Raw genomic sequence first — 9,201 nt, forward strand, 5'->3', positions numbered from 1 at the left:
CTTCTGCCCACACCTTTTGATCTATGGTAACCTCATCTGTGGCCCCACAAAGTTGCGGGACCTCTTCATCAACCTCCTCCTCACCTTGGCCAAGATGGTCATCTACAACACCAGGGAGAGGATGTTAGCCGAGGAGGTGTGTTGAAACTATGAGACCTATTTCCATTCCTCTGTCCAATCATGTATCCGGGCACAGTTCCTTTGGGCCGCATCCGCTGACTCCTTGGCTAATTTTGAGGAGCAGTGCGCGCTGCCTGGAGTTCTCTGCTTGTTGTCCTCTTCAGGTTCCCTCTGTTTGACCCTTTGACACCTGCGCCCTTTACTGTTTTGTCATTAGTTGTACCCGAAATCAGTTGTGTCCCAGATCCAATGACTCCTCCCCTTAGGATGGGGGAGGGGCCTTTAGCAGTGCCCACCTGCCCACTTTCCGGGAACACAAATAGAAGGATTTGCCTGCTCTGGAGACTGATCTCGGCCTCCACATTCTTGGTGACCGCTGAGGTGGGAGGATCTCCTTGTGGAGGCCCTGCTACACAACCCTCCAACTCCATGTGCGGGTGGCAGAGACCGCCTCGGTGTGATTGAGGTTGGTCCTGGCAGGAGTCACCAGGGTCGGAGACCTCCTGGACTATGACTGCAGGGGCTGAGTAGATCCCCAGGTGCTGGCTCTGCACATGGGGCTCTTCACTCTTCGAACCCAGCCCCCCCACCCAGAAGACAAATAGGATGACTCTCTTTCTGCTATTGGGCCCTGCTGTCTCACAACCCCGATTCATCACAGAATTTAACATATGCCTATGTTAAGCATGTATTAGTCTCTTGGAAGTCAGTGTGACTATCCATGTGCTCAAGGTTCAGCTCATACCAAAGTGTCTTGTTGAATCGGGATCATAAAACCTCCATATGAGCGTAACCTGCCCTGTAATGACCTTGAATTGACTGACGCCACTGCTCACCCACAGACAGACAGGAGATTTCCCATCATGCACATCTCCATGAAACCAACACTTGCCTTCTACCCAGTGTCTAAACCTCACTCAGGCACCAACTTTGGGGGAGCCCAGGGGGCCCAGAACCCACAGAAAAAAAAATAGTGGGTGCTCAACACCCATTGGGACGGTCGGGGTGATTAGCTGTTTTGCAGAGTCCTCCGATCAGCTGCTTCACCCATGAACTGTGGCTGCAGTCTGTCTTGTCCCACGCGCCTGACCGCTAATCAGTTGTTTGCTTTGATCAGGTCAAGTAAATCAATCAGCTGTGAATTGTTGTTTCCCCCGGGGTGGTGCCTCCTTGTTACTGCAGAGCAGGGCTGAGTCATTCTGAGCCAAGGATCCCAGGGGCTGGGGCCTCTATTCCAACTTCTGGCAGCCTCAGGGCAGCACCCAGCCAGGGAGGGTGGTGGTGGCCCAACTTTCCCATCATGCCTTCCCCACTGTAACAAAAAAAGCTTTTTAAGGGATTAGGGTTAGGCTGGGCGCCACGCTGGGCACTAGAACTTGGCGCTACCAGCCCCTGCAGCTCACCAGAGGTCTGGAGCCGCCCCACCTGCCAAGCCACCCATAATCCCACCTGCATTAATTTGTGCCTCCCTCGGTGATGACGTGTGCGTGCCTGCACCTCCCAGCCAGGTTCTCTCCAACCTCAGGCTGCCAGGCAGCAGGTAAGTCCCAGAGGGAGCCCAGCTCGGCTAGGGCTGGGGAGGGGACAGGGAGGTTTGGGGCCTCTGGCTGCAAAATTGTCCCCTGAACCCAGTCTGCTACCTCCTGCCACCCTCTGCAGTCCTGGAGGCAGCAGGGGCTGGATCAGGACTGCCTGGGTGAGGCACGTGTTCCATCACAGACTGCCGCCTTCGTCCCCGGCACAACCCTGTGGGGCAGTGGAGCTAGAGTAGGCCACCCACCGGCCAAACAATAAATCATGACCTATGGACCCTTATAAACAGCACGGCCTACGGGAATCGGGGTCAGGACTGGTGGTAGGCGCAGGTTCCTCACTTCTGAGTTTGGCCCGTGTAACGCTGATGTCACTGGAACTGTCTCCGATGCTGCTCGGATGCAGCTCATGGAACCAACTCCCCTGGTAGCATCCCCAGTCAGTTTTGAACACCACTAACGATGCCCTTTGGAAAATGGGTGAGCAGCAATATAACCAACACTCCCTGCTATGCCTCTCCGCTCGAGATTGCTGGCTATGAGTATATAGGCACGTGAGGAAAGACTTGTGGAAAGTCCTTCAGCTCAAGATAGTCAAGTGTTTTCCAAAAGCTGCACAAGCAGGAGAGCTGAAGCATGTCTCTTGCTGAGATCATGGACTAAGGGGCCTCACTCTTGCATCTTCGCTCCTGACGCAGGTAAAAACCCTCTCATTTATTTCACTGCTCTTTCCCCCCACTAGGCTAAGGGAAAAAATATCTATCAATCCGGCTGTCTCAGAAGAACAGGTTGAAAGACCTGAGGGACATGGGCAGTAACGTCCCTTGCATACTATCAGCCTCGGTCAATCTACAGCTGTGGTGGGCACTTACTCATCTGGCCTGCCATATCTGACCAAGCCTCAGTAGCCATCTCTCCAGGCCCAATCCTACAAAAATGATGCCCATATGTCTCTTCACTCATCTGAGTGACCCTGCCGAGCTGATGTGAATGGGGTCACACATGTGTGTAAACATTACGTCTTATCGTGCAGTCGGGAGATGAAATGTAAAATCACTGGATAAGCCTGGGCTAGAGGTGCTCAGGAATTTTTTGGTGGCAGGTTTTTTTTTTTGTTTTGAAAAAGCCAATTCTTCAAAATGGAAATTTTGTGTGGAAGCTTAGTAGTATTGACTAAAGTACGGCCGGGAAGGTTTCAAATTTGCAGCCTGTAACCAAATTTTGAAACAATGAAACTTTTCACAAAATGCAATTCTTGTTGCTACTCAGTCCTACTATCAGCAAAGACGATGAGAAAGAGAGAGCAAGAAAGAGAGAGAGAGAGATAGGAAAACTGATATTATCTATGAAAATAAAATGTTAATACTGAATAGAATCTCTCAGAAAATGTAATTGTAAAACTTACTGTGGAAGAGTGAGAATTTCAAAAGCATATAAGGGAATTAGGAACATAAATTGATTGGAAAGTCAGTGCTCCTAAATCCCTAACAAATTTTTGAAGATTCCCTCAGAAAATAGGGGGGTGGGTGGGGTGGTTGTTTGGTTTGTAAGTTAGTGTCCAACATTTCATGAGGTTTTTTTCTCGCCCATTTTCTGACCAGCTTTATTTATCACTTATTTCTTAGGATGGGATTTTCAACGGTACCTAACTCCCATTGACCAGTGAGCACCTGGTTCTCTTAAAAACCCTTCCCTTGGTCCTGGTTTCTAGCCCCAAACTTATGTTCACTCAGAATCAAGGTGCCCAGCCCTACCTCACGCCCTTCCAAATGTACACAGTGGCTGAACTTCTTTGTTAAGCAGGGAACAAAGAATTAAATTAAATTAAATTAAACCCTTGCAAAGTAACCTTAACTCTGCCCCTGTGCAGCTTGCACTAGCCTCTGGGAATGCATGGATTTAAACTGATGAATGACTCTCAGAGCACAGCAACATCCTATCTGACATTTAGCATGACAGACGGGGCAAGAGACAGAGCAGCAGGCCTGGAGATTCTTAATTTGGGGCATTTTCAAAAGTTACTTTTAAAAGAAACAGGGATATTCAGCAAAACAGATAATCTTGGGAGTTTTCTCGTTAGCTCGCGTAGCGCAATCTCAAATTAATTTCTTTTTTGTGGTGGACATTGAAGGCAATGCCTTGGTCAGACATCTAAATAATTCATTTTATTGTAGGTTATTAAAAAAATAAACTATAACAAACGAAATGGATGACATTCCTCTACAAAAGTAATTTCAAGTGCATGTGTTTGAATTGTGGGTTTGAGCACAGGTGTCTGTTGGGGAGTCCATCGGTGTGTTTCACAGTAATCGCTGTGTGTGTTTGTTGTATCCGTTGTGTGTTTGTAAAGGTCCCCATGTAAGTATATAACAAATGTGTGCTAACAAAAATGAGAGTTGCATTTGCAGTGGTGTGCATTTTGCCTCTGTGACTGTGTTACAGGGGTTGTAACTGTGTTTGTGTCAATGTCTTTGCGTATTTATTAGGGATTTCTTAGGAAGTATCCAGCTTCTTGTACACTGTAGCCTCCAGGTTCTTTTCTGCAGAACTACTGCCTAGCCAGTCAGTCCCCAGTCTGTAGCAGTGCATGGGATTCTTCCGTCCTAAGTGCAGGACTCTGCACTTGTCCTTGTTGAACGTCATCAGATTTTTTTTTGGCCCAATCCTCTAATTTGTCTAGGTCACTCTGTATTTTATCCCTCCCCTCCAACCTATCTATCACTCCCCCACCTTAGTATCATCTGCATGCTTGCTGAGGGTGCAATCTCTTTGCTTTCCGATATCCAGCTTGTCTGGAGCACTTAAATAACGTTTTAATTTTTATTTCTCAAACTCACTTATTTTCAGCTTCAATTAATTAATTTGTGTAAAGACTCTTCTGCTTTAAATTAATCAAGGGCAGAATCTGCCTTTCCCTCACACATGGAATAGCATCTTAATCTCTGAGTTCAATGGAATTTCTCTTGGAGTTAGGTGCTACTCAGTGTAGGAATGAGTGGCAGAATCTGGGTTGGGATTTTTAAAAGATTCTAAGGGAGTTAGCTCCCAAATTCAATTGAATTTCACAAGGTATTGCTTATCTGACCCCTTTGAAAATCCAGCTCTGCTCTTCAAGTCCTGATTCCACAGATCCTTATCACCAGGGTATTCCCATGAGCAGGTCCATTCAATCAAATAAACTACTCCTGTCTTGTTCATTCCCAACATTACGGTACTTGGTTTCCTTTGCCCCACGTTAGAAGGAGTTGGGTGCAGTTGATGTTGGGGTAATCTTCGGAAACATGGCCCCCATCAAGGAGCCGGTAAAGAGAAGCAGGGAGGGCCAGGCAAAGACTGAGGGCTTCTCAAAAGAGAGTCCTGGACAGTTCTGGAGCCAGGTTTGAATGTTGTGGCTGAGCCAGTTTTTATCCCTTTAACAAGCCAGACCAAAAGGGATTACTTGAGCATCAGACATAAAATGTGATCCAGGCTTTGCTGCTATTGTTCCTCTGTTTAATTTCTGGCACTCAATGTTTTTAAACAATCACATTTTACCAGTGGAAGAAAAAGGAGAGAAAAAGGAGAAAGCTCGCTTGCTTTCTTATTTTTATTTACCGTTTTCCACCCAACATCAAATAGGGGGCAAAGTTTGTTTCAGGTTTTAATTGGGAGCGAAAGCAATACTTTTTTCTTACTTTTTAAAGGGTTTTCACACTTTTCCAGCAGGAGGCCCAGAGTTTTAGCATGAAACTAAGTGTTTTTCTTCCCAACTTTAAAAAAAAAATATTTAAATTTGTTCATTGAATTTTTGGTGAATAGCCCTTTTTTTTAAATTCTGGTTGAAAGAAAGTCGTTTCAGCCAGTCCTAGATAAACCCACAGTCTTTCTGCTCCAAAATCCCAGACTCCAGTTTTTGGAGCTTTGAGCCGTGCGTGGGCTGTGCTACACAGGAGGATACACTAGAACAACAGAGACTCACCTGTGAGAAGGTGGCTGCCAGTTGAGCCCAACTGGCTGAAGGTGTGGTTAGAATACATTTCTGCTGGATTTTGCTGTGCCACGTGGTCTGGCCAGATGTGCCAGAACACTTTAAGGGCTGGAGTAAGCTGAAGGAAAATGGGGGAAACTGAGGAAAAGGTTTCTGCCATGCCACAACAAGCCAGGAGCGGGCAGCGATTTTGCCATGCTCCCATACACACATTAGCCAGAATATACAACTATTCCAGTTGTAAGGATGTGGAGAGCTATGCAGGTTTCTATTGCTGACAGATGAGATACATGATTTCACATCTGTGAGAGAAAGTTATGTGCCAACACACTAAGTAACTGACACATTCATGTCCTCTGCCTTTATTGTCTCTGCAGATTCAATATAGCCATCCAATGGTGAGTGGAAATCAAACCACAACACCTGGATTCTTCCTCTCGGGATTCTCCAACCTCACGAACCCGCAGGGTTTGCTCTTCATGATCTTCTTGATCATCTACGTGATGATCCTGCTAGGGAACGGTGTCATTGTCTTTTTCACGGTGCTGGACTCTGCCCTGCACACCCCCATGTACTTCTTCCTGAGGAACCTGTCCTTTGTAGAAATCTGCTACACCTCAGTCACCCTGCCCAAGATGCTGGCCAATTGCCTGGCAGAGGATGGAAGTATCTCACTCACCGGCTGTGCTGCCCAGATGTATTTCTTTCTTTTACTAGGTGGTACAGACTGTTTCCTTCTGGTGGCCATGGCCTATGACCATTGTGTAGCCATATGTAACCCCCTGAGTTACACACTCACAATGACCAGGGAGGTCTGTGTTAGGATGGTAGCCGGGTCCTGGCTTGTCAACATACCTGTACACTTTGGGCAGACGTATTTGGTGTTTTCTTTGCCCTTCTGTGGGTCTCATGAAATTAACCATTTCTTCTGTGAAATTCCCCCTCTGCTGGAGTTGTCCTGTGTGGACACCTACAGGAATAAAATAGTCGTCTTCATAGTATCCCTGCTTTTCATAATCACCCCCTTTCTATATATAGTTATTTCTTACATTAAAATTGCCCGCACAATTTTGAAGATGCCATCAGTCCAGGGCAGACGCAAAGCCTTCTCCACCTGCTCCTCCCACTCACTGTGGTGGCTCCATTTTATGGGTCTGGCATGGTTGTGTATTTGAGACCCAGGTCAAGGGACTCCATGGACACTGACAAACTGCTCTCGCTGTTCTACACCATCGTGATTCCTATGTTCAACCCCTTCATATATAGTCTGAGGAACGAGGAAATGAAAGCTGCCCTACGGAAGTTAGTCAGTAGAAAATGATTCCACAAAATCCACCATGTATTCCTCAAATAATGTTCTAGATTCCTCTAAAGGCAACATGGAACTACAGGTATAATTAAGGCTATTAAGAAGGAGGAGGAGGAGAGAGGGTTTCGTCAGCGTGCAAAACCATGGTCAGGGAAAACTGGAGTTCTGTGCACCTATAGAACTAGGACTGGGGAGTAAGGGAACTCTATCGGCATATAGAGAAATAAGCCCGACTGGTGTGAAGAGCTTGCAGGTACATTCTTGGTTTTAAGCTTGGCAGTGTAACCCCCAATAAATCCGTTGTGGAGTGCCTGCAGATTGGACTCTGGACTGTTGCTTTTCTGCGAATGTGTCTGGGAACTGAGAGGGAACAGGGCAGGGAAGCCCTAAAATAGGGTTCACATTATTCCACATCTTGCTTTCCTGTAAATATAAAGTGTGTGTAGCAAGGCGCTGTGGCTTTCCTCGGAGCCTGAGCCAGAGGAAGGGTTGCAACGCCCCTGCTGGGCAGAACAGGGCCCTACAGGCCAAACTGCCTGGCAACAGAGGGGTGGAGACAAGGTAGGAAGGTGAACTATAAAAGGCTGGCCTAGCAGCTCAGTAGGGAGGCCGCTGCTGCTGGAGGCAGACATGTTTCCTCGGAGGCTGTGGCCTAGGCCTGACCCAGACCCGGTGGCTGTTTGCAGCAACCGCCCCACCGAGTGGAGCATCCAAAACCTGCCCAGATTGCCGGTCCCTAGTGATTGGACAAAGCCGCTGAGTCCTAGTGATTGGGTGGGGCCGCCACGCCCTAGTAGCTGGAACGAGACACCTGAGACTCCTGGGTGGGAAATACCCCCAGAGGCCGGCTCTGACCTGAAGGAGCTGCCTGATACCGGGGGCCCCCGGGAGCTGACTGAACCCTGTGGACCGGAGGAACCCTGGGGGCCCTGGGACCTGGAGGAGCTGCCCTCTGCTGATGATGCAGAGGAGTTCCCGGACCTGTCGCTGGTCAACGGTGAGGGACTTGTGGGACTGTCGCTTGCCTTCTATCCCAGTGACCTGGAAGGAGACTGCTCCCTGGGATTTGAGGAAGTGGCCCAGGGACAGCTGACTAGCAAGTGGCTGAGTCAGGGGCTAAACCCCATCAGCGTGTTGTGGCTGGAGCCCTGCTGACTCAGTGGTAAATGGCTTTGCCACTGATTGGGCCCTGGGCTGGGACGCAGTGGAGATGGGTGAGCCTGCATTCCCCTCCCCCTTCCCTAACCACTCTGGGAGTGACTGATGCCCTCGGAGCTTGCATTACTGAGGATATCAAGTGCTGCTGGCCCCGCTTGCCTGCAAGGCCAGGGGCTCCAGACTGCTTTACCAGTCCCGCCTTTGGGAAGGCCGAGTCAATAGACTGCTTTGCCTGCCCCACCCTGCCTGAGCGCCAGGGGCACCAGACCACTTGTTAGCCCGTCCTGTTGTGGGCCGGGGCTAAAGACTTGTAAAACGGGCACTGTTTATTCCCCTAAAGGAAGGTGCTGTGGCCTTCCTCAGAGCCTGGGCCCGAGGAAGGGTCACGACACCCCGGCTGGAGCGTGCCACCGGCCTACAATGTGACATAACTTTAATAAAGCAAACGTGTAATGAAAGAATATATCCTGATAATGTAAATTCTTTCTTTCTTTCTTTCTCTTATTTTCTGTACAGCTTCACTCAAATCTGAAATGTTATCCGGACTCAAATGTAAGCCAAAATGAAACATATTTTTAAATGCAGCTTTTAGTGTATCACACTTAGGAACATATGAATTTTAAATTCAACTTCTTAGTAATTTTTATCCCTTCACTTTTAATCAGTTTCCTAAAAGGAAATATGTATCTTAGTGTAAGGTAGCTTGGCAAAATCTGTAAATCTGTATTTTGACACCAGGGACCCAATCCTGGATTTGTTAAGCACTTATTCAACACTAGTCAAGTGTAGTCTATATATATTCTTATACCATACTCATCACTTTAGTATTTGAGCACTTCCCAATAGTACATTAAGCACTCAGAAGAGCCTCGGGATCTGACACTATGTTTGAAGTAGGTAGGATAGATAGATCCTGACAGCATTAGGACAAATAAAGTATTATTCATATAATTTTGAATGTTGTTGTTGCTTAGCTGGACCCTGCTTTAGGCACTTGAGTACATACATAAATTTTAAAGGGACTAAAGTTGTCTGGGATAATTTAGTTGAGGTTGGTCCTGTTTAGTTGGGGTTGGTCCACTAGATGACCTCCTGAGGTCCCTTCCGACCCTAAT

The 9,201-nt window shown here is 47.5% G+C and overlaps 1 pseudogene; it reads left to right on the forward strand.

The window, feature by feature from the left end:
- Positions 1 to 6,014: 6,014 nt before the first annotated feature.
- On the forward strand, positions 6,015 to 6,940 carry LOC137144496 (olfactory receptor 10AG1-like; annotated as a pseudogene).
- Positions 6,941 to 9,201: the final 2,261 nt, after the last annotated feature.

This window comes from Emydura macquarii, unplaced genomic scaffold (genome assembly GCF_026122565.2).
Source record: "Emydura macquarii macquarii isolate MOO-44397 ecotype Brisbane River unplaced genomic scaffold, CSIRO-AGI_Emac_v2 contig_3467, whole genome shotgun sequence".
Classification (NCBI taxonomy): Eukaryota; Metazoa; Chordata; order Testudines; family Chelidae; genus Emydura; species Emydura macquarii.